General features: G+C 53.9%; 60 non-coding genes across 60 annotated transcripts; 48 read left to right on the forward strand and 12 right to left on the reverse strand.

The window, feature by feature from the left end:
* Window positions 1-152: 152 nt before the first annotated feature.
* Trnae-uuc (transfer RNA glutamic acid (anticodon UUC)) lies at window positions 153-224 on the forward strand. Its single transcript has one exon. It is a non-coding gene; the product is annotated as a tRNA-Glu (tRNA).
* Window positions 225-520: 296 nt separating this feature from the next.
* On the forward strand, window positions 521-593 carry Trnak-uuu (transfer RNA lysine (anticodon UUU)). Its single transcript has one exon. It is a non-coding gene; the product is annotated as a tRNA-Lys (tRNA).
* A 140-nt stretch (window positions 594-733) lies between these two features.
* On the forward strand, window positions 734-815 carry Trnas-aga (transfer RNA serine (anticodon AGA)). The gene has a single exon. It is a non-coding gene; the product is annotated as a tRNA-Ser (tRNA).
* A 280-nt stretch (window positions 816-1,095) lies between these two features.
* Window positions 1,096-1,167, reverse strand: Trnag-ucc (transfer RNA glycine (anticodon UCC)). The gene has a single exon. It is a non-coding gene; the product is annotated as a tRNA-Gly (tRNA).
* Window positions 1,168-1,989: 822 nt separating this feature from the next.
* Trnam-cau (transfer RNA methionine (anticodon CAU)) lies at window positions 1,990-2,062 on the forward strand. Its single transcript has one exon. It is a non-coding gene; the product is annotated as a tRNA-Met (tRNA).
* A 322-nt stretch (window positions 2,063-2,384) lies between these two features.
* Window positions 2,385-2,456, forward strand: Trnae-uuc (transfer RNA glutamic acid (anticodon UUC)). The gene has a single exon. It is a non-coding gene; the product is annotated as a tRNA-Glu (tRNA).
* Window positions 2,457-2,752: 296 nt separating this feature from the next.
* Window positions 2,753-2,825, forward strand: Trnak-uuu (transfer RNA lysine (anticodon UUU)). Its single transcript has one exon. It is a non-coding gene; the product is annotated as a tRNA-Lys (tRNA).
* A 140-nt stretch (window positions 2,826-2,965) lies between these two features.
* Trnas-aga (transfer RNA serine (anticodon AGA)) lies at window positions 2,966-3,047 on the forward strand. Its single transcript has one exon. It is a non-coding gene; the product is annotated as a tRNA-Ser (tRNA).
* Window positions 3,048-3,327: 280 nt separating this feature from the next.
* Trnag-ucc (transfer RNA glycine (anticodon UCC)) lies at window positions 3,328-3,399 on the reverse strand. The gene has a single exon. It is a non-coding gene; the product is annotated as a tRNA-Gly (tRNA).
* Window positions 3,400-4,221: 822 nt separating this feature from the next.
* On the forward strand, window positions 4,222-4,294 carry Trnam-cau (transfer RNA methionine (anticodon CAU)). Its single transcript has one exon. It is a non-coding gene; the product is annotated as a tRNA-Met (tRNA).
* Window positions 4,295-4,616: 322 nt separating this feature from the next.
* Window positions 4,617-4,688, forward strand: Trnae-uuc (transfer RNA glutamic acid (anticodon UUC)). The gene has a single exon. It is a non-coding gene; the product is annotated as a tRNA-Glu (tRNA).
* Window positions 4,689-4,984: 296 nt separating this feature from the next.
* On the forward strand, window positions 4,985-5,057 carry Trnak-uuu (transfer RNA lysine (anticodon UUU)). Its single transcript has one exon. It is a non-coding gene; the product is annotated as a tRNA-Lys (tRNA).
* A 140-nt stretch (window positions 5,058-5,197) lies between these two features.
* On the forward strand, window positions 5,198-5,279 carry Trnas-aga (transfer RNA serine (anticodon AGA)). The gene has a single exon. It is a non-coding gene; the product is annotated as a tRNA-Ser (tRNA).
* A 280-nt stretch (window positions 5,280-5,559) lies between these two features.
* Window positions 5,560-5,631, reverse strand: Trnag-ucc (transfer RNA glycine (anticodon UCC)). Its single transcript has one exon. It is a non-coding gene; the product is annotated as a tRNA-Gly (tRNA).
* Window positions 5,632-6,453: 822 nt separating this feature from the next.
* Window positions 6,454-6,526, forward strand: Trnam-cau (transfer RNA methionine (anticodon CAU)). Its single transcript has one exon. It is a non-coding gene; the product is annotated as a tRNA-Met (tRNA).
* Window positions 6,527-6,848: 322 nt separating this feature from the next.
* On the forward strand, window positions 6,849-6,920 carry Trnae-uuc (transfer RNA glutamic acid (anticodon UUC)). Its single transcript has one exon. It is a non-coding gene; the product is annotated as a tRNA-Glu (tRNA).
* A 296-nt stretch (window positions 6,921-7,216) lies between these two features.
* On the forward strand, window positions 7,217-7,289 carry Trnak-uuu (transfer RNA lysine (anticodon UUU)). The gene has a single exon. It is a non-coding gene; the product is annotated as a tRNA-Lys (tRNA).
* Window positions 7,290-7,429: 140 nt separating this feature from the next.
* Trnas-aga (transfer RNA serine (anticodon AGA)) lies at window positions 7,430-7,511 on the forward strand. Its single transcript has one exon. It is a non-coding gene; the product is annotated as a tRNA-Ser (tRNA).
* A 280-nt stretch (window positions 7,512-7,791) lies between these two features.
* Window positions 7,792-7,863, reverse strand: Trnag-ucc (transfer RNA glycine (anticodon UCC)). The gene has a single exon. It is a non-coding gene; the product is annotated as a tRNA-Gly (tRNA).
* Window positions 7,864-8,685: 822 nt separating this feature from the next.
* Window positions 8,686-8,758, forward strand: Trnam-cau (transfer RNA methionine (anticodon CAU)). The gene has a single exon. It is a non-coding gene; the product is annotated as a tRNA-Met (tRNA).
* Window positions 8,759-9,080: 322 nt separating this feature from the next.
* Window positions 9,081-9,152, forward strand: Trnae-uuc (transfer RNA glutamic acid (anticodon UUC)). The gene has a single exon. It is a non-coding gene; the product is annotated as a tRNA-Glu (tRNA).
* Window positions 9,153-9,448: 296 nt separating this feature from the next.
* Trnak-uuu (transfer RNA lysine (anticodon UUU)) lies at window positions 9,449-9,521 on the forward strand. The gene has a single exon. It is a non-coding gene; the product is annotated as a tRNA-Lys (tRNA).
* Window positions 9,522-9,661: 140 nt separating this feature from the next.
* Trnas-aga (transfer RNA serine (anticodon AGA)) lies at window positions 9,662-9,743 on the forward strand. The gene has a single exon. It is a non-coding gene; the product is annotated as a tRNA-Ser (tRNA).
* A 280-nt stretch (window positions 9,744-10,023) lies between these two features.
* On the reverse strand, window positions 10,024-10,095 carry Trnag-ucc (transfer RNA glycine (anticodon UCC)). The gene has a single exon. It is a non-coding gene; the product is annotated as a tRNA-Gly (tRNA).
* An 822-nt stretch (window positions 10,096-10,917) lies between these two features.
* Window positions 10,918-10,990, forward strand: Trnam-cau (transfer RNA methionine (anticodon CAU)). Its single transcript has one exon. It is a non-coding gene; the product is annotated as a tRNA-Met (tRNA).
* Window positions 10,991-11,312: 322 nt separating this feature from the next.
* On the forward strand, window positions 11,313-11,384 carry Trnae-uuc (transfer RNA glutamic acid (anticodon UUC)). The gene has a single exon. It is a non-coding gene; the product is annotated as a tRNA-Glu (tRNA).
* Window positions 11,385-11,680: 296 nt separating this feature from the next.
* Trnak-uuu (transfer RNA lysine (anticodon UUU)) lies at window positions 11,681-11,753 on the forward strand. The gene has a single exon. It is a non-coding gene; the product is annotated as a tRNA-Lys (tRNA).
* Window positions 11,754-11,893: 140 nt separating this feature from the next.
* Trnas-aga (transfer RNA serine (anticodon AGA)) lies at window positions 11,894-11,975 on the forward strand. The gene has a single exon. It is a non-coding gene; the product is annotated as a tRNA-Ser (tRNA).
* Window positions 11,976-12,255: 280 nt separating this feature from the next.
* Trnag-ucc (transfer RNA glycine (anticodon UCC)) lies at window positions 12,256-12,327 on the reverse strand. The gene has a single exon. It is a non-coding gene; the product is annotated as a tRNA-Gly (tRNA).
* Window positions 12,328-13,149: 822 nt separating this feature from the next.
* Trnam-cau (transfer RNA methionine (anticodon CAU)) lies at window positions 13,150-13,222 on the forward strand. The gene has a single exon. It is a non-coding gene; the product is annotated as a tRNA-Met (tRNA).
* Window positions 13,223-13,544: 322 nt separating this feature from the next.
* On the forward strand, window positions 13,545-13,616 carry Trnae-uuc (transfer RNA glutamic acid (anticodon UUC)). The gene has a single exon. It is a non-coding gene; the product is annotated as a tRNA-Glu (tRNA).
* A 296-nt stretch (window positions 13,617-13,912) lies between these two features.
* Window positions 13,913-13,985, forward strand: Trnak-uuu (transfer RNA lysine (anticodon UUU)). Its single transcript has one exon. It is a non-coding gene; the product is annotated as a tRNA-Lys (tRNA).
* Window positions 13,986-14,125: 140 nt separating this feature from the next.
* On the forward strand, window positions 14,126-14,207 carry Trnas-aga (transfer RNA serine (anticodon AGA)). Its single transcript has one exon. It is a non-coding gene; the product is annotated as a tRNA-Ser (tRNA).
* A 280-nt stretch (window positions 14,208-14,487) lies between these two features.
* Trnag-ucc (transfer RNA glycine (anticodon UCC)) lies at window positions 14,488-14,559 on the reverse strand. The gene has a single exon. It is a non-coding gene; the product is annotated as a tRNA-Gly (tRNA).
* An 822-nt stretch (window positions 14,560-15,381) lies between these two features.
* Trnam-cau (transfer RNA methionine (anticodon CAU)) lies at window positions 15,382-15,454 on the forward strand. The gene has a single exon. It is a non-coding gene; the product is annotated as a tRNA-Met (tRNA).
* A 322-nt stretch (window positions 15,455-15,776) lies between these two features.
* On the forward strand, window positions 15,777-15,848 carry Trnae-uuc (transfer RNA glutamic acid (anticodon UUC)). The gene has a single exon. It is a non-coding gene; the product is annotated as a tRNA-Glu (tRNA).
* Window positions 15,849-16,144: 296 nt separating this feature from the next.
* Window positions 16,145-16,217, forward strand: Trnak-uuu (transfer RNA lysine (anticodon UUU)). Its single transcript has one exon. It is a non-coding gene; the product is annotated as a tRNA-Lys (tRNA).
* A 140-nt stretch (window positions 16,218-16,357) lies between these two features.
* Trnas-aga (transfer RNA serine (anticodon AGA)) lies at window positions 16,358-16,439 on the forward strand. Its single transcript has one exon. It is a non-coding gene; the product is annotated as a tRNA-Ser (tRNA).
* Window positions 16,440-16,719: 280 nt separating this feature from the next.
* Trnag-ucc (transfer RNA glycine (anticodon UCC)) lies at window positions 16,720-16,791 on the reverse strand. Its single transcript has one exon. It is a non-coding gene; the product is annotated as a tRNA-Gly (tRNA).
* Window positions 16,792-17,613: 822 nt separating this feature from the next.
* On the forward strand, window positions 17,614-17,686 carry Trnam-cau (transfer RNA methionine (anticodon CAU)). The gene has a single exon. It is a non-coding gene; the product is annotated as a tRNA-Met (tRNA).
* Window positions 17,687-18,008: 322 nt separating this feature from the next.
* Window positions 18,009-18,080, forward strand: Trnae-uuc (transfer RNA glutamic acid (anticodon UUC)). The gene has a single exon. It is a non-coding gene; the product is annotated as a tRNA-Glu (tRNA).
* A 296-nt stretch (window positions 18,081-18,376) lies between these two features.
* Window positions 18,377-18,449, forward strand: Trnak-uuu (transfer RNA lysine (anticodon UUU)). Its single transcript has one exon. It is a non-coding gene; the product is annotated as a tRNA-Lys (tRNA).
* A 140-nt stretch (window positions 18,450-18,589) lies between these two features.
* Window positions 18,590-18,671, forward strand: Trnas-aga (transfer RNA serine (anticodon AGA)). Its single transcript has one exon. It is a non-coding gene; the product is annotated as a tRNA-Ser (tRNA).
* Window positions 18,672-18,951: 280 nt separating this feature from the next.
* Window positions 18,952-19,023, reverse strand: Trnag-ucc (transfer RNA glycine (anticodon UCC)). The gene has a single exon. It is a non-coding gene; the product is annotated as a tRNA-Gly (tRNA).
* An 822-nt stretch (window positions 19,024-19,845) lies between these two features.
* Trnam-cau (transfer RNA methionine (anticodon CAU)) lies at window positions 19,846-19,918 on the forward strand. The gene has a single exon. It is a non-coding gene; the product is annotated as a tRNA-Met (tRNA).
* Window positions 19,919-20,240: 322 nt separating this feature from the next.
* Trnae-uuc (transfer RNA glutamic acid (anticodon UUC)) lies at window positions 20,241-20,312 on the forward strand. The gene has a single exon. It is a non-coding gene; the product is annotated as a tRNA-Glu (tRNA).
* Window positions 20,313-20,608: 296 nt separating this feature from the next.
* Trnak-uuu (transfer RNA lysine (anticodon UUU)) lies at window positions 20,609-20,681 on the forward strand. The gene has a single exon. It is a non-coding gene; the product is annotated as a tRNA-Lys (tRNA).
* Window positions 20,682-20,821: 140 nt separating this feature from the next.
* Trnas-aga (transfer RNA serine (anticodon AGA)) lies at window positions 20,822-20,903 on the forward strand. Its single transcript has one exon. It is a non-coding gene; the product is annotated as a tRNA-Ser (tRNA).
* Window positions 20,904-21,183: 280 nt separating this feature from the next.
* Window positions 21,184-21,255, reverse strand: Trnag-ucc (transfer RNA glycine (anticodon UCC)). The gene has a single exon. It is a non-coding gene; the product is annotated as a tRNA-Gly (tRNA).
* An 822-nt stretch (window positions 21,256-22,077) lies between these two features.
* On the forward strand, window positions 22,078-22,150 carry Trnam-cau (transfer RNA methionine (anticodon CAU)). The gene has a single exon. It is a non-coding gene; the product is annotated as a tRNA-Met (tRNA).
* Window positions 22,151-22,472: 322 nt separating this feature from the next.
* On the forward strand, window positions 22,473-22,544 carry Trnae-uuc (transfer RNA glutamic acid (anticodon UUC)). The gene has a single exon. It is a non-coding gene; the product is annotated as a tRNA-Glu (tRNA).
* Window positions 22,545-22,840: 296 nt separating this feature from the next.
* Trnak-uuu (transfer RNA lysine (anticodon UUU)) lies at window positions 22,841-22,913 on the forward strand. The gene has a single exon. It is a non-coding gene; the product is annotated as a tRNA-Lys (tRNA).
* Window positions 22,914-23,053: 140 nt separating this feature from the next.
* Window positions 23,054-23,135, forward strand: Trnas-aga (transfer RNA serine (anticodon AGA)). Its single transcript has one exon. It is a non-coding gene; the product is annotated as a tRNA-Ser (tRNA).
* Window positions 23,136-23,415: 280 nt separating this feature from the next.
* Window positions 23,416-23,487, reverse strand: Trnag-ucc (transfer RNA glycine (anticodon UCC)). Its single transcript has one exon. It is a non-coding gene; the product is annotated as a tRNA-Gly (tRNA).
* An 822-nt stretch (window positions 23,488-24,309) lies between these two features.
* Window positions 24,310-24,382, forward strand: Trnam-cau (transfer RNA methionine (anticodon CAU)). Its single transcript has one exon. It is a non-coding gene; the product is annotated as a tRNA-Met (tRNA).
* Window positions 24,383-24,704: 322 nt separating this feature from the next.
* On the forward strand, window positions 24,705-24,776 carry Trnae-uuc (transfer RNA glutamic acid (anticodon UUC)). The gene has a single exon. It is a non-coding gene; the product is annotated as a tRNA-Glu (tRNA).
* A 295-nt stretch (window positions 24,777-25,071) lies between these two features.
* Trnak-uuu (transfer RNA lysine (anticodon UUU)) lies at window positions 25,072-25,144 on the forward strand. The gene has a single exon. It is a non-coding gene; the product is annotated as a tRNA-Lys (tRNA).
* Window positions 25,145-25,283: 139 nt separating this feature from the next.
* Trnas-aga (transfer RNA serine (anticodon AGA)) lies at window positions 25,284-25,365 on the forward strand. Its single transcript has one exon. It is a non-coding gene; the product is annotated as a tRNA-Ser (tRNA).
* A 280-nt stretch (window positions 25,366-25,645) lies between these two features.
* Window positions 25,646-25,717, reverse strand: Trnag-ucc (transfer RNA glycine (anticodon UCC)). The gene has a single exon. It is a non-coding gene; the product is annotated as a tRNA-Gly (tRNA).
* Window positions 25,718-26,538: 821 nt separating this feature from the next.
* On the forward strand, window positions 26,539-26,611 carry Trnam-cau (transfer RNA methionine (anticodon CAU)). Its single transcript has one exon. It is a non-coding gene; the product is annotated as a tRNA-Met (tRNA).
* The last annotated feature ends 194 nt before the right edge of the window (window positions 26,612-26,805 follow it).

The following is a 26,805-nucleotide window of genomic DNA, read 5'->3' on the forward strand; positions in this document are numbered from 1 at the left end:
ATGATGCAAACAGCAATGAATAGTCAGTTTCGAGCTGTGCGCCATGCCAGTCTGCACGCACAAATACGCTCGCAAACAGAGAGCACCACTGAGTCCGGATTCAGCACGAAATGCGGGAGGAGAGGGAGTAAATCTCACGTTTACCGAGCAAATCCGGTGTGGTCTAGTGGCTAGGATACCTGGCTTTCACCCAGGAGGCCCGGGTTCGATTCCCGGTACCGGAAGAGAAGTTTTTGCGCACACGTCCCTCCATGTTTTGGCCTTCCAACCTTCGTTTGTCGCCCTCCTTCCGGAGCTTCAACCGAACGTAATCGGGGAAAACAGGCACAAGATGCAATTACTGTCAGCACCGGGATAAAGGCAGAAGAGGCACTAGTCCGCTGTTGGGCTGCTACCAGCGTCAGTGGGAAGTCGGTGAAGTGGCCAGTTGCGCCAGAAGCCAGCAATTACCGTAGTACGCCTACACACGCGTTCCAATTATTCACATTGCTTGCAGCCGCTCCACCCACAACGGGCATGAGCCCGGATAGCTCAGTCGGTAGAGCATTAGGCTTTTAATCTAAGGGTCCAGGGTTCGAGTCCCTGTCCGGGCGAAGATTTTTAACGCTTCCGTAATGGCTCGTCTCGTAGCGCTGGTAGCCCTGCCGTAATCAGTGCACAGAGTTCGTTTCCTGTCAACATTCTGCGCAGACCGGTTAGATTTTTCACGATTCGAGGGAAGCTTCAGATACGAGCAGTCGTGGCCGAGTGGTTAAGGCGTCTGACTAGAAATCAGATTCCCTCTGGGAGCGTAGGTTCGAGTCCTACCGACTGCGTCCGTTTTTCTTTTCTTTTTTTCTTTAGGAAGGAGGAGCAGAAAATTTCGCGGTTTGCCTGTCGTTTTGGTACCTCGCCACACCTCACCTCTCACAGTCGTTTATAGCGCCTGTCCTTTTGATAAGGGCGAATTCCAAGCGTCAGCTTTCGCGTCAGCCGAGCAAAGTCGGGACAAGTCGGGACATACTACAGGATGGCCTGCGTGGAGCAACGACGGAAAGTAAACGTTAATTTAACAGCACGTGGCTCACATACTCATACGCAAAAAGTTTCGCCCGTTGCGGTGGCCGGGAATCGAACCCGGATCAACTGCTTGGAAGGCAACTATGCTCACCATTACACCACCACCGCACAGCCGCTGCTCGCAACGCCGCGCTGTGTCGGCTTCCCGCCCGCCGCCAGCGGCCCACGGTGATAGTAGCTGTAGGCGCTTTACGAGGTAGGAGGGTGCATCCACACGCATTCGGGTAGCGCCTCCACGCACGCTGCGTCTTTGGGCAAGACTCGTCGCCGCGGCCGCAACGTTACTCACACGATAGTGATGAGCGGTCGCTATAAGGCAGTGTAGTGGGGGACTCCGCGTGTGTAGCACTTTTTTCGGTCGTATCCGACGTCGCTGGGTGGCAATCCCACTTTCCCTGCAGACAGCTGCTCGGGAATATGCTCGGCAAGCACGGACGTCATCGGACGTCCGCCCCCAACAAGTGCAACTAACAAAATGAGAACAACAACTAAAAAAGTGGTAGGTTGTTCGCCTACCACGCGGGCGGCCCGGCTTCGATTCCCGGCCGATGCATCGTTTTGCTGTTCTCGCTATAATGCCGCCGCGCCGATTGCCCGCTTGAGCTGCGTCAGCCTCAGGAATGTGTAGCAGGATTCGCTGTGAGAAGAACCAAACACGCAGCACGCAAGAGGCCGTACTTGGACGGTCGCGTGCTATTTCTGAACTCTAGCGTCGGCCTGGCCCTACAGGCCGCTGTGTCCAGGTGCCGCAAGGGCGATGTACTGTTACCTCAGGCAGTGCTGCTTTCCGTTGAAAAAGCTGCGGCAGCAGTTTAATCTAGCCAGTCGGGAAAGCACGTGTAGCAACACAGCAGATTCTTGAGAAAGCGCAAACTGTCTATCTCTAATATGTGGGACTTACCAAGTTTCCTGGGACGCTTGTTGCAACGTGCCTCGGTAGCGCAGTAGGTAGCGCGTAAGTCTCATAATCTTAAGGTCGTGAGTTCGATCCTCACCCGGGGCATTTAATTTGCTGTACATCATGGCTGAATTAACGGCGCTGCTGTTGCTAGGGAACGAACTTAATTGTCGTTTGTTATCCCCAAGGAGTCCACGCCTCAGCGTAAAAATGTTTACTTCCAATTATGGCAAGGTACAACTTTGATCTTTCTCCTCCCCTGTTATGAGTAAAATATGATGCAAACAGCAATGAATAGTCAGTTTCGAGCTGTGCGCCATGCCAGTCTGCACGCACAAATACGCTCGCAAACAGAGAGCACCACTGAGTCCGGATTCAGCACGAAATGCGGGAGGAGAGGGAGTAAATCTCACGTTTACCGAGCAAATCCGGTGTGGTCTAGTGGCTAGGATACCTGGCTTTCACCCAGGAGGCCCGGGTTCGATTCCCGGTACCGGAACAGAAGTTTTTGCGCACACGTCCCTCCATGTTTTGGCCTTCCAACCTTCGTTTGTCGCCCTCCTTCCGGAGCTTCAACCGAACGTAATCGGGGAAAACAGGCACAAGATGCAATTACTGTCAGCACCGGGATAAAGGCAGAAGAGGCACTAGTCCGCTGTTGGGCTGCTACCAGCGTCAGTGGGAAGTCGGTGAAGTGGCCAGTTGCGCCAGAAGCCAGCAATTACCGTAGTACGCCTACACACGCGTTCCAATTATTCACATTGCTTGCAGCCGCTCCACCCACAACGGGCATGAGCCCGGATAGCTCAGTCGGTAGAGCATTAGGCTTTTAATCTAAGGGTCCAGGGTTCGAGTCCCTGTCCGGGCGAAGATTTTTAACGCTTCCGTAATGGCTCGTCTCGTAGCGCTGGTAGCCCTGCCGTAATCAGTGCACAGAGTTCGTTTCCTGTCAACATTCTGCGCAGACCGGTTAGATTTTTCACGATTCGAGGGAAGCTTCAGATACGAGCAGTCGTGGCCGAGTGGTTAAGGCGTCTGACTAGAAATCAGATTCCCTCTGGGAGCGTAGGTTCGAGTCCTACCGACTGCGTCCGTTTTTCTTTTCTTTTTTTCTTTAGGAAGGAGGAGCAGAAAATTTCGCGGTTTGCCTGTCGTTTTGGTACCTCGCCACACCTCACCTCTCACAGTCGTTTATAGCGCCTGTCCTTTTGATAAGGGCGAATTCCAAGCGTCAGCTTTCGCGTCAGCCGAGCAAAGTCGGGACAAGTCGGGACATACTACAGGATGGCCTGCGTGGAGCAACGACGGAAAGTAAACGTTAATTTAACAGCACGTGGCTCACATACTCATACGCAAAAAGTTTCGCCCGTTGCGGTGGCCGGGAATCGAACCCGGATCAACTGCTTGGAAGGCAACTATGCTCACCATTACACCACCACCGCACAGCCGCTGCTCGCAACGCCGCGCTGTGTCGGCTTCCCGCCCGCCGCCAGCGGCCCACGGTGATAGTAGCTGTAGGCGCTTTACGAGGTAGGAGGGTGCATCCACACGCATTCGGGTAGCGCCTCCACGCACGCTGCGTCTTTGGGCAAGACTCGTCGCCGCGGCCGCAACGTTACTCACACGATAGTGATGAGCGGTCGCTATAAGGCAGTGTAGTGGGGGACTCCGCGTGTGTAGCACTTTTTTCGGTCGTATCCGACGTCGCTGGGTGGCAATCCCACTTTCCCTGCAGACAGCTGCTCGGGAATATGCTCGGCAAGCACGGACGTCATCGGACGTCCGCCCCCAACAAGTGCAACTAACAAAATGAGAACAACAACTAAAAAAGTGGTAGGTTGTTCGCCTACCACGCGGGCGGCCCGGCTTCGATTCCCGGCCGATGCATCGTTTTGCTGTTCTCGCTATAATGCCGCCGCGCCGATTGCCCGCTTGAGCTGCGTCAGCCTCAGGAATGTGTAGCAGGATTCGCTGTGAGAAGAACCAAACACGCAGCACGCAAGAGGCCGTACTTGGACGGTCGCGTGCTATTTCTGAACTCTAGCGTCGGCCTGGCCCTACAGGCCGCTGTGTCCAGGTGCCGCAAGGGCGATGTACTGTTACCTCAGGCAGTGCTGCTTTCCGTTGAAAAAGCTGCGGCAGCAGTTTAATCTAGCCAGTCGGGAAAGCACGTGTAGCAACACAGCAGATTCTTGAGAAAGCGCAAACTGTCTATCTCTAATATGTGGGACTTACCAAGTTTCCTGGGACGCTTGTTGCAACGTGCCTCGGTAGCGCAGTAGGTAGCGCGTAAGTCTCATAATCTTAAGGTCGTGAGTTCGATCCTCACCCGGGGCATTTAATTTGCTGTACATCATGGCTGAATTAACGGCGCTGCTGTTGCTAGGGAACGAACTTAATTGTCGTTTGTTATCCCCAAGGAGTCCACGCCTCAGCGTAAAAATGTTTACTTCCAATTATGGCAAGGTACAACTTTGATCTTTCTCCTCCCCTGTTATGAGTAAAATATGATGCAAACAGCAATGAATAGTCAGTTTCGAGCTGTGCGCCATGCCAGTCTGCACGCACAAATACGCTCGCAAACAGAGAGCACCACTGAGTCCGGATTCAGCACGAAATGCGGGAGGAGAGGGAGTAAATCTCACGTTTACCGAGCAAATCCGGTGTGGTCTAGTGGCTAGGATACCTGGCTTTCACCCAGGAGGCCCGGGTTCGATTCCCGGTACCGGAACAGAAGTTTTTGCGCACACGTCCCTCCATGTTTTGGCCTTCCAACCTTCGTTTGTCGCCCTCCTTCCGGAGCTTCAACCGAACGTAATCGGGGAAAACAGGCACAAGATGCAATTACTGTCAGCACCGGGATAAAGGCAGAAGAGGCACTAGTCCGCTGTTGGGCTGCTACCAGCGTCAGTGGGAAGTCGGTGAAGTGGCCAGTTGCGCCAGAAGCCAGCAATTACCGTAGTACGCCTACACACGCGTTCCAATTATTCACATTGCTTGCAGCCGCTCCACCCACAACGGGCATGAGCCCGGATAGCTCAGTCGGTAGAGCATTAGGCTTTTAATCTAAGGGTCCAGGGTTCGAGTCCCTGTCCGGGCGAAGATTTTTAACGCTTCCGTAATGGCTCGTCTCGTAGCGCTGGTAGCCCTGCCGTAATCAGTGCACAGAGTTCGTTTCCTGTCAACATTCTGCGCAGACCGGTTAGATTTTTCACGATTCGAGGGAAGCTTCAGATACGAGCAGTCGTGGCCGAGTGGTTAAGGCGTCTGACTAGAAATCAGATTCCCTCTGGGAGCGTAGGTTCGAGTCCTACCGACTGCGTCCGTTTTTCTTTTCTTTTTTTCTTTAGGAAGGAGGAGCAGAAAATTTCGCGGTTTGCCTGTCGTTTTGGTACCTCGCCACACCTCACCTCTCACAGTCGTTTATAGCGCCTGTCCTTTTGATAAGGGCGAATTCCAAGCGTCAGCTTTCGCGTCAGCCGAGCAAAGTCGGGACAAGTCGGGACATACTACAGGATGGCCTGCGTGGAGCAACGACGGAAAGTAAACGTTAATTTAACAGCACGTGGCTCACATACTCATACGCAAAAAGTTTCGCCCGTTGCGGTGGCCGGGAATCGAACCCGGATCAACTGCTTGGAAGGCAACTATGCTCACCATTACACCACCACCGCACAGCCGCTGCTCGCAACGCCGCGCTGTGTCGGCTTCCCGCCCGCCGCCAGCGGCCCACGGTGATAGTAGCTGTAGGCGCTTTACGAGGTAGGAGGGTGCATCCACACGCATTCGGGTAGCGCCTCCACGCACGCTGCGTCTTTGGGCAAGACTCGTCGCCGCGGCCGCAACGTTACTCACACGATAGTGATGAGCGGTCGCTATAAGGCAGTGTAGTGGGGGACTCCGCGTGTGTAGCACTTTTTTCGGTCGTATCCGACGTCGCTGGGTGGCAATCCCACTTTCCCTGCAGACAGCTGCTCGGGAATATGCTCGGCAAGCACGGACGTCATCGGACGTCCGCCCCCAACAAGTGCAACTAACAAAATGAGAACAACAACTAAAAAAGTGGTAGGTTGTTCGCCTACCACGCGGGCGGCCCGGCTTCGATTCCCGGCCGATGCATCGTTTTGCTGTTCTCGCTATAATGCCGCCGCGCCGATTGCCCGCTTGAGCTGCGTCAGCCTCAGGAATGTGTAGCAGGATTCGCTGTGAGAAGAACCAAACACGCAGCACGCAAGAGGCCGTACTTGGACGGTCGCGTGCTATTTCTGAACTCTAGCGTCGGCCTGGCCCTACAGGCCGCTGTGTCCAGGTGCCGCAAGGGCGATGTACTGTTACCTCAGGCAGTGCTGCTTTCCGTTGAAAAAGCTGCGGCAGCAGTTTAATCTAGCCAGTCGGGAAAGCACGTGTAGCAACACAGCAGATTCTTGAGAAAGCGCAAACTGTCTATCTCTAATATGTGGGACTTACCAAGTTTCCTGGGACGCTTGTTGCAACGTGCCTCGGTAGCGCAGTAGGTAGCGCGTAAGTCTCATAATCTTAAGGTCGTGAGTTCGATCCTCACCCGGGGCATTTAATTTGCTGTACATCATGGCTGAATTAACGGCGCTGCTGTTGCTAGGGAACGAACTTAATTGTCGTTTGTTATCCCCAAGGAGTCCACGCCTCAGCGTAAAAATGTTTACTTCCAATTATGGCAAGGTACAACTTTGATCTTTCTCCTCCCCTGTTATGAGTAAAATATGATGCAAACAGCAATGAATAGTCAGTTTCGAGCTGTGCGCCATGCCAGTCTGCACGCACAAATACGCTCGCAAACAGAGAGCACCACTGAGTCCGGATTCAGCACGAAATGCGGGAGGAGAGGGAGTAAATCTCACGTTTACCGAGCAAATCCGGTGTGGTCTAGTGGCTAGGATACCTGGCTTTCACCCAGGAGGCCCGGGTTCGATTCCCGGTACCGGAACAGAAGTTTTTGCGCACACGTCCCTCCATGTTTTGGCCTTCCAACCTTCGTTTGTCGCCCTCCTTCCGGAGCTTCAACCGAACGTAATCGGGGAAAACAGGCACAAGATGCAATTACTGTCAGCACCGGGATAAAGGCAGAAGAGGCACTAGTCCGCTGTTGGGCTGCTACCAGCGTCAGTGGGAAGTCGGTGAAGTGGCCAGTTGCGCCAGAAGCCAGCAATTACCGTAGTACGCCTACACACGCGTTCCAATTATTCACATTGCTTGCAGCCGCTCCACCCACAACGGGCATGAGCCCGGATAGCTCAGTCGGTAGAGCATTAGGCTTTTAATCTAAGGGTCCAGGGTTCGAGTCCCTGTCCGGGCGAAGATTTTTAACGCTTCCGTAATGGCTCGTCTCGTAGCGCTGGTAGCCCTGCCGTAATCAGTGCACAGAGTTCGTTTCCTGTCAACATTCTGCGCAGACCGGTTAGATTTTTCACGATTCGAGGGAAGCTTCAGATACGAGCAGTCGTGGCCGAGTGGTTAAGGCGTCTGACTAGAAATCAGATTCCCTCTGGGAGCGTAGGTTCGAGTCCTACCGACTGCGTCCGTTTTTCTTTTCTTTTTTTCTTTAGGAAGGAGGAGCAGAAAATTTCGCGGTTTGCCTGTCGTTTTGGTACCTCGCCACACCTCACCTCTCACAGTCGTTTATAGCGCCTGTCCTTTTGATAAGGGCGAATTCCAAGCGTCAGCTTTCGCGTCAGCCGAGCAAAGTCGGGACAAGTCGGGACATACTACAGGATGGCCTGCGTGGAGCAACGACGGAAAGTAAACGTTAATTTAACAGCACGTGGCTCACATACTCATACGCAAAAAGTTTCGCCCGTTGCGGTGGCCGGGAATCGAACCCGGATCAACTGCTTGGAAGGCAACTATGCTCACCATTACACCACCACCGCACAGCCGCTGCTCGCAACGCCGCGCTGTGTCGGCTTCCCGCCCGCCGCCAGCGGCCCACGGTGATAGTAGCTGTAGGCGCTTTACGAGGTAGGAGGGTGCATCCACACGCATTCGGGTAGCGCCTCCACGCACGCTGCGTCTTTGGGCAAGACTCGTCGCCGCGGCCGCAACGTTACTCACACGATAGTGATGAGCGGTCGCTATAAGGCAGTGTAGTGGGGGACTCCGCGTGTGTAGCACTTTTTTCGGTCGTATCCGACGTCGCTGGGTGGCAATCCCACTTTCCCTGCAGACAGCTGCTCGGGAATATGCTCGGCAAGCACGGACGTCATCGGACGTCCGCCCCCAACAAGTGCAACTAACAAAATGAGAACAACAACTAAAAAAGTGGTAGGTTGTTCGCCTACCACGCGGGCGGCCCGGCTTCGATTCCCGGCCGATGCATCGTTTTGCTGTTCTCGCTATAATGCCGCCGCGCCGATTGCCCGCTTGAGCTGCGTCAGCCTCAGGAATGTGTAGCAGGATTCGCTGTGAGAAGAACCAAACACGCAGCACGCAAGAGGCCGTACTTGGACGGTCGCGTGCTATTTCTGAACTCTAGCGTCGGCCTGGCCCTACAGGCCGCTGTGTCCAGGTGCCGCAAGGGCGATGTACTGTTACCTCAGGCAGTGCTGCTTTCCGTTGAAAAAGCTGCGGCAGCAGTTTAATCTAGCCAGTCGGGAAAGCACGTGTAGCAACACAGCAGATTCTTGAGAAAGCGCAAACTGTCTGTCTCTAATATGTGGGACTTACCAAGTTTCCTGGGACGCTTGTTGCAACGTGCCTCGGTAGCGCAGTAGGTAGCGCGTAAGTCTCATAATCTTAAGGTCGTGAGTTCGATCCTCACCCGGGGCATTTAATTTGCTGTACATCATGGCTGAATTAACGGCGCTGCTGTTGCTAGGGAACGAACTTAATTGTCGTTTGTTATCCCCAAGGAGTCCACGCCTCAGCGTAAAAATGTTTACTTCCAATTATGGCAAGGTACAACTTTGATCTTTCTCCTCCCCTGTTATGAGTAAAATATGATGCAAACAGCAATGAATAGTCAGTTTCGAGCTGTGCGCCATGCCAGTCTGCACGCACAAATACGCTCGCAAACAGAGAGCACCACTGAGTCCGGATTCAGCACGAAATGCGGGAGGAGAGGGAGTAAATCTCACGTTTACCGAGCAAATCCGGTGTGGTCTAGTGGCTAGGATACCTGGCTTTCACCCAGGAGGCCCGGGTTCGATTCCCGGTACCGGAAGAGAAGTTTTTGCGCACACGTCCCTCCATGTTTTGGCCTTCCAACCTTCGTTTGTCGCCCTCCTTCCGGAGCTTCAACCGAACGTAATCGGGGAAAACAGGCACAAGATGCAATTACTGTCAGCACCGGGATAAAGGCAGAAGAGGCACTAGTCCGCTGTTGGGCTGCTACCAGCGTCAGTGGGAAGTCGGTGAAGTGGCCAGTTGCGCCAGAAGCCAGCAATTACCGTAGTACGCCTACACACGCGTTCCAATTATTCACATTGCTTGCAGCCGCTCCACCCACAACGGGCATGAGCCCGGATAGCTCAGTCGGTAGAGCATTAGGCTTTTAATCTAAGGGTCCAGGGTTCGAGTCCCTGTCCGGGCGAAGATTTTTAACGCTTCCGTAATGGCTCGTCTCGTAGCGCTGGTAGCCCTGCCGTAATCAGTGCACAGAGTTCGTTTCCTGTCAACATTCTGCGCAGACCGGTTAGATTTTTCACGATTCGAGGGAAGCTTCAGATACGAGCAGTCGTGGCCGAGTGGTTAAGGCGTCTGACTAGAAATCAGATTCCCTCTGGGAGCGTAGGTTCGAGTCCTACCGACTGCGTCCGTTTTTCTTTTCTTTTTTTCTTTAGGAAGGAGGAGCAGAAAATTTCGCGGTTTGCCTGTCGTTTTGGTACCTCGCCACACCTCACCTCTCACAGTCGTTTATAGCGCCTGTCCTTTTGATAAGGGCGAATTCCAAGCGTCAGCTTTCGCGTCAGCCGAGCAAAGTCGGGACAAGTCGGGACATACTACAGGATGGCCTGCGTGGAGCAACGACGGAAAGAAAACGTTAATTTAACAGCACGTGGCTCACATACTCATACGCAAAAAGTTTCGCCCGTTGCGGTGGCCGGGAATCGAACCCGGATCAACTGCTTGGAAGGCAACTATGCTCACCATTACACCACCACCGCACAGCCGCTGCTCGCAACGCCGCGCTGTGTCGGCTTCCCGCCCGCCGCCAGCGGCCCACGGTGATAGTAGCTGTAGGCGCTTTACGAGGTAGGAGGGTGCATCCACACGCATTCGGGTAGCGCCTCCACGCACGCTGCGTCTTTGGGCAAGACTCGTCGCCGCGGCCGCAACGTTACTCACACGATAGTGATGAGCGGTCGCTATAAGGCAGTGTAGTGGGGGACTCCGCGTGTGTAGCACTTTTTTCGGTCGTATCCGACGTCGCTGGGTGGCAATCCCACTTTCCCTGCAGACAGCTGCTCGGGAATATGCTCGGCAAGCACGGACGTCATCGGACGTCCGCCCCCAACAAGTGCAACTAACAAAATGAGAACAACAACTAAAAAAGTGGTAGGTTGTTCGCCTACCACGCGGGCGGCCCGGCTTCGATTCCCGGCCGATGCATCGTTTTGCTGTTCTCGCTATAATGCCGCCGCGCCGATTGCCCGCTTGAGCTGCGTCAGCCTCAGGAATGTGTAGCAGGATTCGCTGTGAGAAGAACCAAACACGCAGCACGCAAGAGGCCGTACTTGGACGGTCGCGTGCTATTTCTGAACTCTAGCGTCGGCCTGGCCCTACAGGCCGCTGTGTCCAGGTGCCGCAAGGGCGATGTACTGTTACCTCAGGCAGTGCTGCTTTCCGTTGAAAAAGCTGCGGCAGCAGTTTAATCTAGCCAGTCGGGAAAGCACGTGTAGCAACACAGCAGATTCTTGAGAAAGCGCAAACTGTCTATCTCTAATATGTGGGACTTACCAAGTTTCCTGGGACGCTTGTTGCAACGTGCCTCGGTAGCGCAGTAGGTAGCGCGTAAGTCTCATAATCTTAAGGTCGTGAGTTCGATCCTCACCCGGGGCATTTAATTTGCTGTACATCATGGCTGAATTAACGGCGCTGCTGTTGCTAGGGAACGAACTTAATTGTCGTTTGTTATCCCCAAGGAGTCCACGCCTCAGCGTAAAAATGTTTACTTCCAATTATGGCAAGGTACAACTTTGATCTTTCTCCTCCCCTGTTATGAGTAAAATATGATGCAAACAGCAATGAATAGTCAGTTTCGAGCTGTGCGCCATGCCAGTCTGCACGCACAAATACGCTCGCAAACAGAGAGCACCACTGAGTCCGGATTCAGCACGAAATGCGGGAGGAGAGGGAGTAAATCTCACGTTTACCGAGCAAATCCGGTGTGGTCTAGTGGCTAGGATACCTGGCTTTCACCCAGGAGGCCCGGGTTCGATTCCCGGTACCGGAAGAGAAGTTTTTGCGCACACGTCCCTCCATGTTTTGGCCTTCCAACCTTCGTTTGTCGCCCTCCTTCCGGAGCTTCAACCGAACGTAATCGGGGAAAACAGGCACAAGATGCAATTACTGTCAGCACCGGGATAAAGGCAGAAGAGGCACTAGTCCGCTGTTGGGCTGCTACCAGCGTCAGTGGGAAGTCGGTGAAGTGGCCAGTTGCGCCAGAAGCCAGCAATTACCGTAGTACGCCTACACACGCGTTCCAATTATTCACATTGCTTGCAGCCGCTCCACCCACAACGGGCATGAGCCCGGATAGCTCAGTCGGTAGAGCATTAGGCTTTTAATCTAAGGGTCCAGGGTTCGAGTCCCTGTCCGGGCGAAGATTTTTAACGCTTCCGTAATGGCTCGTCTCGTAGCGCTGGTAGCCCTGCCGTAATCAGTGCACAGAGTTCGTTTCCTGTCAACATTCTGCGCAGACCGGTTAGATTTTTCACGATTCGAGGGAAGCTTCAGATACGAGCAGTCGTGGCCGAGTGGTTAAGGCGTCTGACTAGAAATCAGATTCCCTCTGGGAGCGTAGGTTCGAGTCCTACCGACTGCGTCCGTTTTTCTTTTCTTTTTTTCTTTAGGAAGGAGGAGCAGAAAATTTCGCGGTTTGCCTGTCGTTTTGGTACCTCGCCACACCTCACCTCTCACAGTCGTTTATAGCGCCTGTCCTTTTGATAAGGGCGAATTCCAAGCGTCAGCTTTCGCGTCAGCCGAGCAAAGTCGGGACAAGTCGGGACATACTACAGGATGGCCTGCGTGGAGCAACGACGGAAAGTAAACGTTAATTTAACAGCACGTGGCTCACATACTCATACGCAAAAAGTTTCGCCCGTTGCGGTGGCCGGGAATCGAACCCGGATCAACTGCTTGGAAGGCAACTATGCTCACCATTACACCACCACCGCACAGCCGCTGCTCGCAACGCCGCGCTGTGTCGGCTTCCCGCCCGCCGCCAGCGGCCCACGGTGATAGTAGCTGTAGGCGCTTTACGAGGTAGGAGGGTGCATCCACACGCATTCGGGTAGCGCCTCCACGCACGCTGCGTCTTTGGGCAAGACTCGTCGCCGCGGCCGCAACGTTACTCACACGATAGTGATGAGCGGTCGCTATAAGGCAGTGTAGTGGGGGACTCCGCGTGTGTAGCACTTTTTTCGGTCGTATCCGACGTCGCTGGGTGGCAATCCCACTTTCCCTGCAGACAGCTGCTCGGGAATATGCTCGGCAAGCACGGACGTCATCGGACGTCCGCCCCCAACAAGTGCAACTAACAAAATGAGAACAACAACTAAAAAAGTGGTAGGTTGTTCGCCTACCACGCGGGCGGCCCGGCTTCGATTCCCGGCCGATGCATCGTTTTGCTGTTCTCGCTATAATGCCGCCGCGCCGATTGCCCGCTTGAGCTGCGTCAGCCTCAGGAATGTGTAGCAGGATTCGCTGTGAGAAGAACCAAACACGCAGCACGCAAGAGGCCGTACTTGGACGGTCGCGTGCTATTTCTGAACTCTAGCGTCGGCCTGGCCCTACAGGCCGCTGTGTCCAGGTGCCGCAAGGGCGATGTACTGTTACCTCAGGCAGTGCTGCTTTCCGTTGAAAAAGCTGCGGCAGCAGTTTAATCTAGCCAGTCGGGAAAGCACGTGTAGCAACACAGCAGATTCTTGAGAAAGCGCAAACTGTCTATCTCTAATATGTGGGACTTACCAAGTTTCCTGGGACGCTTGTTGCAACGTGCCTCGGTAGCGCAGTAGGTAGCGCGTAAGTCTCATAATCTTAAGGTCGTGAGTTCGATCCTCACCCGGGGCATTTAATTTGCTGTACATCATGGCTGAATTAACGGCGCTGCTGTTGCTAGGGAACGAACTTAATTGTCGTTTGTTATCCCCAAGGAGTCCACGCCTCAGCGTAAAAATGTTTACTTCCAATTATGGCAAGGTACAACTTTGATCTTTCTCCTCCCCTGTTATGAGTAAAATATGATGCAAACAGCAATGAATAGTCAGTTTCGAGCTGTGCGCCATGCCAGTCTGCACGCACAAATACGCTCGCAAACAGAGAGCACCACTGAGTCCGGATTCAGCACGAAATGCGGGAGGAGAGGGAGTAAATCTCACGTTTACCGAGCAAATCCGGTGTGGTCTAGTGGCTAGGATACCTGGCTTTCACCCAGGAGGCCCGGGTTCGATTCCCGGTACCGGAAGAGAAGTTTTTGCGCACACGTCCCTCCATGTTTTGGCCTTCCAACCTTCGTTTGTCGCCCTCCTTCCGGAGCTTCAACCGAACGTAATCGGGGAAAACAGGCACAAGATGCAATTACTGTCAGCACCGGGATAAAGGCAGAAGAGGCACTAGTCCGCTGTTGGGCTGCTACCAGCGTCAGTGGGAAGTCGGTGAAGTGGCCAGTTGCGCCAGAAGCCAGCAATTACCGTAGTACGCCTACACACGCGTTCCAATTATTCACATTGCTTGCAGCCGCTCCACCCACAACGGGCATGAGCCCGGATAGCTCAGTCGGTAGAGCATTAGGCTTTTAATCTAAGGGTCCAGGGTTCGAGTCCCTGTCCGGGCGAAGATTTTTAACGCTTCCGTAATGGCTCGTCTCGTAGCGCTGGTAGCCCTGCCGTAATCAGTGCACAGAGTTCGTTTCCTGTCAACATTCTGCGCAGACCGGTTAGATTTTTCACGATTCGAGGGAAGCTTCAGATACGAGCAGTCGTGGCCGAGTGGTTAAGGCGTCTGACTAGAAATCAGATTCCCTCTGGGAGCGTAGGTTCGAGTCCTACCGACTGCGTCCGTTTTTCTTTTCTTTTTTTCTTTAGGAAGGAGGAGCAGAAAATTTCGCGGTTTGCCTGTCGTTTTGGTACCTCGCCACACCTCACCTCTCACAGTCGTTTATAGCGCCTGTCCTTTTGATAAGGGCGAATTCCAAGCGTCAGCTTTCGCGTCAGCCGAGCAAAGTCGGGACAAGTCGGGACATACTACAGGATGGCCTGCGTGGAGCAACGACGGAAAGTAAACGTTAATTTAACAGCACGTGGCTCACATACTCATACGCAAAAAGTTTCGCCCGTTGCGGTGGCCGGGAATCGAACCCGGATCAACTGCTTGGAAGGCAACTATGCTCACCATTACACCACCACCGCACAGCCGCTGCTCGCAACGCCGCGCTGTGTCGGCTTCCCGCCCGCCGCCAGCGGCCCACGGTGATAGTAGCTGTAGGCGCTTTACGAGGTAGGAGGGTGCATCCACACGCATTCGGGTAGCGCCTCCACGCACGCTGCGTCTTTGGGCAAGACTCGTCGCCGCGGCCGCAACGTTACTCACACGATAGTGATGAGCGGTCGCTATAAGGCAGTGTAGTGGGGGACTCCGCGTGTGTAGCACTTTTTTCGGTCGTATCCGACGTCGCTGGGTGGCAATCCCACTTTCCCTGCAGACAGCTGCTCGGGAATATGCTCGGCAAGCACGGACGTCATCGGACGTCCGCCCCCAACAAGTGCAACTAACAAAATGAGAACAACAACTAAAAAAGTGGTAGGTTGTTCGCCTACCACGCGGGCGGCCCGGCTTCGATTCCCGGCCGATGCATCGTTTTGCTGTTCTCGCTATAATGCCGCCGCGCCGATTGCCCGCTTGAGCTGCGTCAGCCTCAGGAATGTGTAGCAGGATTCGCTGTGAGAAGAACCAAACACGCAGCACGCAAGAGGCCGTACTTGGACGGTCGCGTGCTATTTCTGAACTCTAGCGTCGGCCTGGCCCTACAGGCCGCTGTGTCCAGGTGCCGCAAGGGCGATGTACTGTTACCTCAGGCAGTGCTGCTTTCCGTTGAAAAAGCTGCGGCAGCAGTTTAATCTAGCCAGTCGGGAAAGCACGTGTAGCAACACAGCAGATTCTTGAGAAAGCGCAAACTGTCTATCTCTAATATGTGGGACTTACCAAGTTTCCTGGGACGCTTGTTGCAACGTGCCTCGGTAGCGCAGTAGGTAGCGCGTAAGTCTCATAATCTTAAGGTCGTGAGTTCGATCCTCACCCGGGGCATTTAATTTGCTGTACATCATGGCTGAATTAACGGCGCTGCTGTTGCTAGGGAACGAACTTAATTGTCGTTTGTTATCCCCAAGGAGTCCACGCCTCAGGGTAAAAATGTTTACTTCCAATTATGGCAAGGTACAACTTTGATCTTTCTCCTCCCCTGTTATGAGTAAAATATGATGCAAACAGCAATGAATAGTCAGTTTCGAGCTGTGCGCCATGCCAGTCTGCACGCACAAATACGCTCGCAAACAGAGAGCACCACTGAGTCCGGATTCAGCACGAAATGCGGGAGGAGAGGGAGTAAATCTCACGTTTACCGAGCAAATCCGGTGTGGTCTAGTGGCTAGGATACCTGGCTTTCACCCAGGAGGCCCGGGTTCGATTCCCGGTACCGGAAGAGAAGTTTTTGCGCACACGTCCCTCCATGTTTTGGCCTTCCAACCTTCGTTTGTCGCCCTCCTTCCGGAGCTTCAACCGAACGTAATCGGGGAAAACAGGCACAAGATGCAATTACTGTCAGCACCGGGATAAAGGCAGAAGAGGCACTAGTCCGCTGTTGGGCTGCTACCAGCGTCAGTGGGAAGTCGGTGAAGTGGCCAGTTGCGCCAGAAGCCAGCAATTACCGTAGTACGCCTACACACGCGTTCCAATTATTCACATTGCTTGCAGCCGCTCCACCCACAACGGGCATGAGCCCGGATAGCTCAGTCGGTAGAGCATTAGGCTTTTAATCTAAGGGTCCAGGGTTCGAGTCCCTGTCCGGGCGAAGATTTTTAACGCTTCCGTAATGGCTCGTCTCGTAGCGCTGGTAGCCCTGCCGTAATCAGTGCACAGAGTTCGTTTCCTGTCAACATTCTGCGCAGACCGGTTAGATTTTTCACGATTCGAGGGAAGCTTCAGATACGAGCAGTCGTGGCCGAGTGGTTAAGGCGTCTGACTAGAAATCAGATTCCCTCTGGGAGCGTAGGTTCGAGTCCTACCGACTGCGTCCGTTTTTCTTTTCTTTTTTTCTTTAGGAAGGAGGAGCAGAAAATTTCGCGGTTTGCCTGTCGTTTTGGTACCTCGCCACACCTCACCTCTCACAGTCGTTTATAGCGCCTGTCCTTTTGATAAGGGCGAATTCCAAGCGTCAGCTTTCGCGTCAGCCGAGCAAAGTCGGGACAAGTCGGGACATACTACAGGATGGCCTGCGTGGAGCAACGACGGAAAGAAAACGTTAATTTAACAGCACGTGGCTCACATACTCATACGCAAAAAGTTTCGCCCGTTGCGGTGGCCGGGAATCGAACCCGGATCAACTGCTTGGAAGGCAACTATGCTCACCATTACACCACCACCGCACAGCCGCTGCTCGCAACGCCGCGCTGTGTCGGCTTCCCGCCCGCCGCCAGCGGCCCACGGTGATAGTAGCTGTAGGCGCTTTACGAGGTAGGAGGGTGCATCCACACGCATTCGGGTAGCGCCTCCACGCACGCTGCGTCTTTGGGCAAGACTCGTCGCCGCGGCCGCAACGTTACTCACACGATAGTGATGAGCGGTCGCTATAAGGCAGTGTAGTGGGGGACTCCGCGTGTGTAGCACTTTTTTCGGTCGTATCCGACGTCGCTGGGTGGCAATCCCACTTTCCCTGCAGACAGCTGCTCGGGAATATGCTCGGCAAGCACGGACGGCATCGGACGTCCGCCCCCAACAAGTGCAACTAACAAAATGAGAACAACAACTAAAAAAGTGGTAGGTTGTTCGCCTACCACGCGGGCGGCCCGGCTTCGATTCCCGGCCGATGCATCGTTTTGCTGTTCTCGCTATAATGCCGCCGCGCCGATTGCCCGCTTGAGCTGCGTCAGCCTCAGGAATGTGTAGCAGGATTCGCTGTGAGAAGAACCAAACACGCAGCACGCAAGAGGCCGTACTTGGACGGTCGCGTGCTATTTCTGAACTCTAGCGTCGGCCTGGCCCTACAGGCCGCTGTGTCCAGGTGCCGCAAGGGCGATGTACTGTTACCTCAGGCAGTGCTGCTTTCCGTTGAAAAAGCTGCGGCAGCAGTTTAATCTAGCCAGTCGGGAAAGCACGTGTAGCAACACAGCAGATTCTTGAGAAAGCGCAAACTGTCTATCTCTAATATGTGGGACTTACCAAGTTTCCTGGGACGCTTGTTGCAACGTGCCTCGGTAGCGCAGTAGGTAGCGCGTAAGTCTCATAATCTTAAGGTCGTGAGTTCGATCCTCACCCGGGGCATTTAATTTGCTGTACATCATGGCTGAATTAACGGCGCTGCTGTTGCTAGGGAACGAACTTAATTGTCGTTTGTTATCCCCAAGGAGTCCACGCCTCAGCGTAAAAATGTTTACTTCCAATTATGGCAAGGTACAACTTTGATCTTTCTCCTCCCCTGTTATGAGTAAAATATGATGCAAACAGCAATGAATAGTCAGTTTCGAGCTGTGCGCCATGCCAGTCTGCACGCACAAATACGCTCGCAAACAGAGAGCACCACTGAGTCCGGATTCAGCACGAAATGCGGGAGGAGAGGGAGTAAATCTCACGTTTACCGAGCAAATCCGGTGTGGTCTAGTGGCTAGGATACCTGGCTTTCACCCAGGAGGCCCGGGTTCGATTCCCGGTACCGGAAGAGAAGTTTTTGCGCACACGTCCCTCCATGTTTTGGCCTTCCAACCTTCGTTTGTCGCCCTCCTTCCGGAGCTTCAACCGAACGTAATCGGGGAAAACAGGCACAAGATGCAATTACTGTCAGCACCGGGATAAAGGCAGAAGAGGCACTAGTCCGCTGTTGGGCTGCTACCAGCGTCAGTGGGAAGTCGGTGAAGTGGCCAGTTGCGCCAGAAGCCAGCAATTACCGTAGTACGCCTACACACGCGTTCCAATTATTCACATTGCTTGCAGCCGCTCCACCCACAACGGGCATGAGCCCGGATAGCTCAGTCGGTAGAGCATTAGGCTTTTAATCTAAGGGTCCAGGGTTCGAGTCCCTGTCCGGGCGAAGATTTTTAACGCTTCCGTAATGGCTCGTCTCGTAGCGCTGGTAGCCCTGCCGTAATCAGTGCACAGAGTTCGTTTCCTGTCAACATTCTGCGCAGACCGGTTAGATTTTTCACGATTCGAGGGAAGCTTCAGATACGAGCAGTCGTGGCCGAGTGGTTAAGGCGTCTGACTAGAAATCAGATTCCCTCTGGGAGCGTAGGTTCGAGTCCTACCGACTGCGTCCGTTTTTCTTTTCTTTTTTTCTTTAGGAAGGAGGAGCAGAAAATTTCGCGGTTTGCCTGTCGTTTTGGTACCTCGCCACACCTCACCTCTCACAGTCGTTTATAGCGCCTGTCCTTTTGATAAGGGCGAATTCCAAGCGTCAGCTTTCGCGTCAGCCGAGCAAAGTCGGGACAAGTCGGGACATACTACAGGATGGCCTGCGTGGAGCAACGACGGAAAGAAAACGTTAATTTAACAGCACGTGGCTCACATACTCATACGCAAAAAGTTTCGCCCGTTGCGGTGGCCGGGAATCGAACCCGGATCAACTGCTTGGAAGGCAACTATGCTCACCATTACACCACCACCGCACAGCCGCTGCTCGCAACGCCGCGCTGTGTCGGCTTCCCGCCCGCCGCCAGCGGCCCACGGTGATAGTAGCTGTAGGCGCTTTACGAGGTAGGAGGGTGCATCCACACGCATTCGGGTAGCGCCTCCACGCACGCTGCGTCTTTGGGCAAGACTCGTCGCCGCGGCCGCAACGTTACTCACACGATAGTGATGAGCGGTCGCTATAAGGCAGTGTAGTGGGGGACTCCGCGTGTGTAGCACTTTTTTCGGTCGTATCCGACGTCGCTGGGTGGCAATCCCACTTTCCCTGCAGACAGCTGCTCGGGAATATGCTCGGCAAGCACGGACGTCATCGGACGTCCGCCCCCAACAAGTGCAACTAACAAAATGAGAACAACAACTAAAAAAGTGGTAGGTTGTTCGCCTACCACGCGGGCGGCCCGGCTTCGATTCCCGGCCGATGCATCGTTTTGCTGTTCTCGCTATAATGCCGCCGCGCCGATTGCCCGCTTGAGCTGCGTCAGCCTCAGGAATGTGTAGCAGGATTCGCTGTGAGAAGAACCAAACACGCAGCACGCAAGAGGCCGTACTTGGACGGTCGCGTGCTATTTCTGAACTCTAGCGTCGGCCTGGCCCTACAGGCCGCTGTGTCCAGGTGCCGCAAGGGCGATGTACTGTTACCTCAGGCAGTGCTGCTTTCCGTTGAAAAAGCTGCGGCAGCAGTTTAATCTAGCCAGTCGGGAAAGCACGTGTAGCAACACAGCAGATTCTTGAGAAAGCGCAAACTGTCTGTCTCTAATATGTGGGACTTACCAAGTTTCCTGGGACGCTTGTTGCAACGTGCCTCGGTAGCGCAGTAGGTAGCGCGTAAGTCTCATAATCTTAAGGTCGTGAGTTCGATCCTCACCCGGGGCATTTAATTTGCTGTACATCATGGCTGAATTAACGGCGCTGCTGTTGCTAGGGAACGAACTTAATTGTCGTTTGTTATCCCCAAGGAGTCCACGCCTCAGCGTAAAAATGTTTACTTCCAATTATGGCAAGGTACAACTTTGATCTTTCTCCTCCCCTGTTATGAGTAAAATATGATGCAAACAGCAATGAATAGTCAGTTTCGAGCTGTGCGCCATGCCAGTCTGCACGCACAAATACGCTCGCAAACAGAGAGCACCACTGAGTCCGGATTCAGCACGAAATGCGGGAGGAGAGGGAGTAAATCTCACGTTTACCGAGCAAATCCGGTGTGGTCTAGTGGCTAGGATACCTGGCTTTCACCCAGGAGGCCCGGGTTCGATTCCCGGTACCGGAAGAGAAGTTTTTGCGCACACGTCCCTCCATGTTTTGGCCTTCCAACCTTCGTTTGTCGCCCTCCTTCCGGAGCTTCAACCGAACGTAATCGGGGAAAACAGGCACAAGATGCAATTACTGTCAGCACCGGGATAAAGGCAGAAGAGGCACTAGTCCGCTGTTGGGCTGCTACCAGCGTCAGTGGGAAGTCGGTGAAGTGGCCAGTTGCGCCAGAAGCCAGCAATTACCGTAGTACGCCTACACACGCGTTCCAATTATTCACATTGCTTGCAGCCGCTCCACCCACAACGGGCATGAGCCCGGATAGCTCAGTCGGTAGAGCATTAGGCTTTTAACCTAAGGGTCCAGGGTTCGAGTCCCTGTCCGGGCGAAGATTTTTAACGCTTCCGTAATGGCTCGTCTCGTAGCGCTGGTAGCCCTGCCGTAATCAGTGCACAGAGTTCGTTTCCTGTCAACATTCGGCGCAGACCGGTTAGATTTTTCACGATTCGAGGGAAGCTTCAGATACGAGCAGTCGTGGCCGAGTGGTTAAGGCGTCTGACTAGAAATCAGATTCCCTCTGGGAGCGTAGGTTCGAGTCCTACCGACTGCGTCCGTTTTTCTTTTCTTTTTTTCTTTAGGAAGGAGGAGCAGAAAATTTCGCGGTTTGCCTGTCGTTTTGGTACCTCGCCACACCTCACCTCTCACAGTCGTTTATAGCGCCTGTCCTTTTGATAAGGGCGAATTCCAAGCGTCAGCTTTCGCGTCAGCCGAGCAAAGTCGGGACAAGTCGGGACATACTACAGGATGGCCTGCGTGGAGCAACGACGGAAAGAAAACGTTAATTTAACAGCACGTGGCTCACATACTCATACGCAAAAAGTTTCGCCCGTTGCGGTGGCCGGGAATCGAACCCGGATCAACTGCTTGGAAGGCAACTATGCTCACCATTACACCACCACCGCACAGCCGCTGCTCGCAACGCCGCGCTGTGTCGGCTTCCCGCCCGCCGCCAGCGGCCCACGGTGATAGTAGCTGTAGGCGCTTTACGAGGTAGGAGGGTGCATCCACACGCATTCGGGTAGCGCCTCCACGCACGCTGCGTCTTTGGGCAAGACTCGTCGCCGCGGCCGCAACGTTACTCACACGATAGTGATGAGCGGTCGCTATAAGGCAGTGTAGTGGGGGACTCCGCGTGTGTAGCACTTTTTTCGGTCGTATCCGACGTCGCTGGGTGGCAATCCCACTTTCCCTGCAGACAGCTGCTCGGGAATATGCTCGGCAAGCACGGACGGCATCGGACGTCCGCCCCCAACAAGTGCAACTAACAAAATGAGAACAACAACTAAAAAAGTGGTAGGTTGTTCGCCTACCACGCGGGCGGCCCGGCTTCGATTCCCGGCCGATGCATCGTTTTGCTGTTCTCGCTATAATGCCGCCGCGCCGATTGCCCGCTTGAGCTGCGTCAGCCTCAGGAATGTGTAGCAGGATTCGCTGTGAGAAGAACCAAACACGCAGCACGCAAGAGGCCGTACTTGGACGGTCGCGTGCTATTTCTGAACTCTAGCGTCGGCCTGGCCCTACAGGCCGCTGTGTCCAGGTGCCGCAAGGGCGATGTACTGTTACCTCAGGCAGTGCTGCTTTCCGTTGAAAAAGCTGCGGCAGCAGTTTAATCTAGCCAGTCGGGAAAGCACGTGTAGCAACACAGCAGATTCTTGAGAAAGCGCAAACTGTCTATCTCTAATATGTGGGACTTACCAAGTTTCCTGGGACGCTTGTTGCAACGTGCCTCGGTAGCGCAGTAGGTAGCGCGTAAGTCTCATAATCTTAAGGTCGTGAGTTCGATCCTCACCCGGGGCATTTAATTTGCTGTACATCATGGCTGAATTAACGGCGCTGCTGTTGCTAGGGAACGAACTTAATTGTCGTTTGTTATCCCCAAGGAGTCCACGCCTCAGCGTAAAAATGTTTACTTCCAATTATGGCAAGGTACAACTTTGATCTTTCTCCTCCCCTGTTATGAGTAAAATATGATGCAAACAGCAATGAATAGTCAGTTTCGAGCTGTGCGCCATGCCAGTCTGCACGCACAAATACGCTCGCAAACAGAGAGCACCACTGAGTCCGGATTCAGCACGAAATGCGGGAGGAGAGGGAGTAAATCTCACGTTTACCGAGCAAATCCGGTGTGGTCTAGTGGCTAGGATACCTGGCTTTCACCCAGGAGGCCCGGGTTCGATTCCCGGTACCGGAAGAGAAGTTTTTGCGCACACGTCCCTCCATGTTTTGGCCTTCCAACCTTCGTTTGTCGCCCTCCTTCCGGAGCTTCAACCGAACGTAATCGGGGAAAACAGGCACAAGATGCAATTACTGTCAGCACCGGGATAAAGGCAGAAGAGGCACTAGTCCGCTGTTGGGCTGCTACCAGCGTCAGTGGGAAGTCGGTGAAGTGGCCAGTTGCGCCAGAAGCCAGCAATTACCGTAGTACGCCTACACACGCGTTCCAATTATTCACATTGCTTGCAGCCGCTCCACCCACAACGGGCATGAGCCCGGATAGCTCAGTCGGTAGAGCATTAGGCTTTTAATCTAAGGGTCCAGGGTTCGAGTCCCTGTCCGGGCGAAGATTTTTAACGCTTCCGTAATGGCTCGTCTCGTAGCGCTGGTAGCCCTGCCGTAATCAGTGCACAGAGTTCGTTTCCTGTCAACATTCTGCGCAGACCGGTTAGATTTTTCACGATTCGAGGGAAGCTTCAGATACGAGCAGTCGTGGCCGAGTGGTTAAGGCGTCTGACTAGAAATCAGATTCCCTCTGGGAGCGTAGGTTCGAGTCCTACCGACTGCGTCCGTTTTTCTTTTCTTTTTTTCTTTAGGAAGGAGGAGCAGAAAATTTCGCGGTTTGCCTGTCGTTTTGGTACCTCGCCACACCTCACCTCTCACAGTCGTTTATAGCGCCTGTCCTTTTGATAAGGGCGAATTCCAAGCGTCAGCTTTCGCGTCAGCCGAGCAAAGTCGGGACAAGTCGGGACATACTACAGGATGGCCTGCGTGGAGCAACGACGGAAAGAAAACGTTAATTTAACAGCACGTGGCTCACATACTCATACGCAAAAAGTTTCGCCCGTTGCGGTGGCCGGGAATCGAACCCGGATCAACTGCTTGGAAGGCAACTATGCTCACCATTACACCACCACCGCACAGCCGCTGCTCGCAACGCCGCGCTGTGTCGGCTTCCCGCCCGCCGCCAGCGGCCCACGGTGATAGTAGCTGTAGGCGCTTTACGAGGTAGGAGGGTGCATCCACACGCATTCGGGTAGCGCCTCCACGCACGCTGCGTCTTTGGGCAAGACTCGTCGCCGCGGCCGCAACGTTACTCACACGATAGTGATGAGCGGTCGCTATAAGGCAGTGTAGTGGGGGACTCCGCGTGTGTAGCACTTTTTTCGGTCGTATCCGACGTCGCTGGGTGGCAATCCCACTTTCCCTGCAGACAGCTGCTCGGGAATATGCTCGGCAAGCACGGACGTCATCGGACGTCCGCCCCCAACAAGTGCAACTAACAAAATGAGAACAACAACTAAAAAAGTGGTAGGTTGTTCGCCTACCACGCGGGCGGCCCGGCTTCGATTCCCGGCCGATGCATCGTTTTGCTGTTCTCGCTATAATGCCGCCGCGCCGATTGCCCGCTTGAGCTGCGTCAGCCTCAGGAATGTGTAGCAGGATTCGCTGTGAGAAGAACCAAACACGCAGCACGCAAGAGGCCGTACTTGGACGGTCGCGTGCTATTTCTGAACTCTAGCGTCGGCCTGGCCCTACAGGCCGCTGTGTCCAGGTGCCGCAAGGGCGATGTACTGTTACCTCAGGCAGTGCTGCTTTCCGTTGAAAAAGCTGCGGCAGCAGTTTAATCTAGCCAGTCGGGAAAGCACGTGTAGCAACACAGCAGATTCTTGAGAAAGCGCAAACTGTCTGTCTCTAATATGTGGGACTTACCAAGTTTCCTGGGACGCTTGTTGCAACGTGCCTCGGTAGCGCAGTAGGTAGCGCGTAAGTCTCATAATCTTAAGGTCGTGAGTTCGATCCTCACCCGGGGCATTTAATTTGCTGTACATCATGGCTGAATTAACGGCGCTGCTGTTGCTAGGGAACGAACTTAATTGTCGTTTGTTATCCCCAAGGAGTCCACGCCTCAGCGTAAAAATGTTTACTTCCAATTATGGCAAGGTACAACTTTGATCTTTCTCCTCCCCTGTTATGAGTAAAATATGATGCAAACAGCAATGAATAGTCAGTTTCGAGCTGTGCGCCATGCCAGTCTGCACGCACAAATACGCTCGCAAACGAGAGCACCACTGAGTCCGGATTCAGCACGAAAATGCGGGAGGAGAGGGAGTAAATCTCACGTTTACCGAGCAAATCCGGTGTGGTCTAGTGGCTAGGATACCTGGCTTTCACCCAGGAGGCCCGGGTTCGATTCCCGGTACCGGAAGAGAAGTTTTTGCGCACACGTCCTCCATGTTTTGGCCTTCCAACCTTCGTTTGTCGCCCTCCTTCCGGAGCTTCAACCGAACGTAATCGGGGAAAACAGGCACAAGATGCAATTACTGTCAGCACCGGGATAAAGGCAGAAGAGGCACTAGTCCGCTGTTGGGCTGCTACCAGCGTCAGTGGGAAGTCGGTGAAGTGGCCAGTTGCGCCAGAAGCCAGCAATTACCGTAGTACGCCTACACACGCGTTCCAATTATTCACATTGCTTGCAGCCGCTCCACCCACAACGGGCATGAGCCCGGATAGCTCAGTCGGTAGAGCATTAGGCTTTTAACCTAAGGGTCCAGGGTTCGAGTCCCTGTCCGGGCGAAGATTTTTAACGCTTCCGTAATGGCTCGTCTCGTAGCGCTGGTAGCCCTGCCGTAATCAGTGCACAGAGTTCGTTTCCTGTCAACATTCGCGCAGACCGGTTAGATTTTTCACGATTCGAGGGAAGCTTCAGATACGAGCAGTCGTGGCCGAGTGGTTAAGGCGTCTGACTAGAAATCAGATTCCCTCTGGGAGCGTAGGTTCGAGTCCTACCGACTGCGTCCGTTTTTCTTTTCTTTTTTTCTTTAGGAAGGAGGAGCAGAAAATTTCGCGGTTTGCCTGTCGTTTTGGTACCTCGCCACACCTCACCTCTCACAGTCGTTTATAGCGCCTGTCCTTTTGATAAGGGCGAATTCCAAGCGTCAGCTTTCGCGTCAGCCGAGCAAAGTCGGGACAAGTCGGGACATACTACAGGATGGCCTGCGTGGAGCAACGACGGAAAGAAAACGTTAATTTAACAGCACGTGGCTCACATACTCATACGCAAAAAGTTTCGCCCGTTGCGGTGGCCGGGAATCGAACCCGGATCAACTGCTTGGAAGGCAACTATGCTCACCATTACACCACCACCGCACAGCCGCTGCTCGCAACGCCGCGCTGTGTCGGCTTCCCGCCCGCCGCCAGCGGCCCACGGTGATAGTAGCTGTAGGCGCTTTACGAGGTAGGAGGGTGCATCCACACGCATTCGGGTAGCGCCTCCACGCACGCTGCGTCTTTGGGCAAGACTCGTCGCCGCGGCCGCAACGTTACTCACACGATAGTGATGAGCGGTCGCTATAAGGCAGTGTAGTGGGGGACTCCGCGTGTGTAGCACTTTTTTCGGTCGTATCCGACGTCGCTGGGTGGCAATCCCACTTTCCCTGCAGACAGCTGCTCGGGAATATGCTCGGCAAGCACGGACGGCATCGGACGTCCGCCCCCAACAAGTGCAACTAACAAAATGAGAACAACAACTAAAAAAGTGGTAGGTTGTTCGCCTACCACGCGGGCGGCCCGGCTTCGATTCCCGGCCGATGCATCGTTTTGCTGTTCTCGCTATAATGCCGCCGCGCCGATTGCCCGCTTGAGCTGCGTCAGCCTCAGGAATGTGTAGCAGGATTCGCTGTGAGAAGAACCAAACACGCAGCACGCAAGAGGCCGTACTTGGACGGTCGCGTGCTATTTCTGAACTCTAGCGTCGGCCTGGCCCTACAGGCCGCTGTGTCCAGGTGCCGCAAGGGCGATGTACTGTTACCTCAGGCAGTGCTGCTTTCCGTTGAAAAAGCTGCGGCAGCAGTTTAATCTAGCCAGTCGGAAAGCACGTGTAGCAACACAGCAGATTCTTGAGAAAGCGCAAACTGTCTGTCTCTAATATGTGGGACTTACCAAGTTTCCTGGGACGCTTGTTGCAACGTGCCTCGGTAGCGCAGTAGGTAGCGCGTAAGTCTCATAATCTTAAGGTCGTGAGTTCGATCCTCACCCGGGGCATTTAATTTGCTGTACATCATGGCTGAATTAACGGCGCTGCTGTTGCTAGGGAACGAACTTAATTGTCGTTTGTTATCCCCAAGGAGTCCACGCCTCAGCGTAAAAATGTTTACTTCCAATTATGGCAAGGTACAACTTTGATCTTTCTCCTCCCCTGTTATGAGTAAAATATGATGCAAACAGCAATGAATAGT

The sequence above is a fragment of the Schistocerca cancellata genome, unplaced genomic scaffold (genome assembly GCF_023864275.1).
Source record: "Schistocerca cancellata isolate TAMUIC-IGC-003103 unplaced genomic scaffold, iqSchCanc2.1 HiC_scaffold_558, whole genome shotgun sequence".
Taxonomy (NCBI): Eukaryota; Metazoa; Arthropoda; class Insecta; order Orthoptera; family Acrididae; genus Schistocerca; species Schistocerca cancellata.